Source organism: Montipora capricornis, chromosome 1 (assembly GCF_036669925.1).
Source record: "Montipora capricornis isolate CH-2021 chromosome 1, ASM3666992v2, whole genome shotgun sequence".
NCBI classification, from domain to species: Eukaryota; Metazoa; Cnidaria; class Anthozoa; order Scleractinia; family Acroporidae; genus Montipora; species Montipora capricornis.
Window position 1 is genome coordinate 18,541,138 of NC_090883.1, and position 2,500 is coordinate 18,543,637.

Genomic DNA, 2,500 nt, shown 5'->3' on the forward strand with positions numbered 1-2,500 from the left:
AGCGTCCGGATGGCCAAACATTTCTGTGTAATTTTGACATTTTTAAATGGCTGCATCTCAGACAAAACTCGCCCAATTAACACGAAACTTGGGGATTTTATAAATCTCGGTGTGATCTTTCTGACAAGGTGGATCAATAGTTGCTAATTACAGACGCGTACCTAGTCCCTTTCGGCTTGAAATCAGGCAGTGATCCTTTAGATAATTATTTGTTACCTTTTGGGATTTTGAATAATAACTCTTGCAAGCCGGATTTGAAGGGACTGTGTCACGCAGTGCGGTTGATTTTGTGTAGTTTTACCATTGATTCGCTCCTACTCGCCCTGCAACTTAGCTGAAACCCAGAAATTACTTTTATACATTACCACTCAAAGTTTGGTGAAATAAAAATGTCTGTAGAGCATACATAAGCTAAGTTACAAACAACTTAGCAATCCATTTGAATCTTCTTGAATTCTGCCCATCCCTTTCTCTTTTTGTATTTGCTGTTTTATTTAAACATTCCTTCAGTGGTTTAATAAGATATTTATACTTTCGCTTGATTTCGTTGCCAGTTCCCAGTCGCTGAAATTGGCCACATTTTGTGACACAGCCCCAAAAAAGAACTCTGCCAAAAATTGCGTGGCCTATGCAAATGCACAGACCTTGACGGCCCTGGTATGGGAAAAGCATGCTCCTAGTTATGGAGACTGATATCCCAGCTTTCTAATATTTGGAGGCCTCATTTTCGCACCGCGTCAAATGGTATGCTTCTCGTTTAATTGCCATTAATTACCATGATGAGTAATTCGTGAAAATCAGTCGTCCTCGAAACAAACAATTTTTGTTCAAAAACCTCCAAAACAGCACTGGTAATCCTATGTAGTCATGTAATACTTTAGTTTTATTAATAAAAAAAAGCAAAACTGATGTAGCGCGGTACTGTACACTAAACCAGGTAAAGCACTGTGTGAGCTCAAAAGAAATTACTCCAAGCTGCTTGCCTAATAATTCATTTAAAGTGTAAAGTGTATTTAGCGCTGAAGCACTAATTGGAGACACTGCAGAAATCAAATCGTATCAACCCAACTGACATCAAATCATAGGTTGGTTTAAGAGGAGAGGGGAAAACTAGAGGACCTGGAGAAAAACCTCTCGGTGCTTTTTGATCCCTAAACCTTGTTCCCTATGATATTTTGTCTGTTCCCCAGTTCAAATTAGCCATGTTCCCTTGTTCCTCAAAACCCCTGGGAGGGCCTCCTTATTGGTCATTTTTGGGTGCAGCATATACTGCGGCCAGAGGATTGAGATTGTTGTCAGCCTTTGTGTGTTCAGTGATCAATTGGAAATAGAATAGGGCCTTTCCAGAGCTGCGATAGTCCAATGCTCACCTCAACCTGCTGAACGAAGTCAGAAAAATCAACTATCATTCATTTGACCCATGAGAGTGCTGTTGAAAGCGCATATCTGCTGAAAACCGAATGCATAAATGGCAGCTAAAGAAATATTTTTTTGTTTATGTGCTAATTAGACTCACTAGCCTCGTTTGCATGGACAAAATACAAAAGAAATGTTGCTTGAGAGCGAGGCTAGTGAGTCTTATCAGCACCTAAACAAAAGAATACATTTTGGCCGCCATTCTTGCATTCGGTCCATCGTGACTTCCAATCAAGAGAGTGCGATCCTGGAGTTAACTTAGGCCGCGTTACTGTTAGCGAATATGAAGCCTTTTTTATCTTTTCGCGGTATTTTTAACTTTCCTTTCAGTGGGCTTGGTCAAACTATTTCCTGCTTATTTTATGCTTCGGGTACACAACTCGGCTCGTGCTCTCTGGTTCGATTCCAAAGCGCGTTACTTGAAGTTTGGTCTTTTAACGGTATTCATAAAAGGGGAACCAATCGAACACCCTTTTACATCATAGCTATTTCAATTGTCCAATCAGAGAAGATGTTAATTTTTTTACATCATTTCCCGAAAACAAAGCTTTTTCTACTACAGTCCTACGGTGCAACGCGCCTTAACTTGGCCACCCAACAACCTTTCACATTTGACAACTACGTGTAAATATATACGTCAACCCATGCAACGGTGTCCACCTTACAACCATGCTAACTTTGCAAGGTGGCCGCGCACTAACCTACTGTGCCATCCTTGCTTTCGCGAGAGATTTCGAGCTGCGAAGCCCCAGCCTTCTCGCGGCTTTGCCCCTCGAAAGATCTCGCTCTCCGCACCAAAAACCCGCCAGCTACGCAGACTACATGTGCGTAAGGCGCGTCGCACTGTAAGACTCTTAGCACGAAATCGGTGCTACTTAACAATTAGATCCGTAGCGCAAGGGCTACGGGTCAATAACCCATGAGGCGAAGCCGAATGGGCTATTGACCCGTGGCCCTTGAGGGCGAAGGGTCTAATTGTTTTAGTATCACCCAACTAGTCGGACAGAAAAGGCAATAATAAAGTTAGCAAATGCAAGTTGAAGAGATATTTATTTGGGAATAAAACGAAAGAAAGCGCCACGCT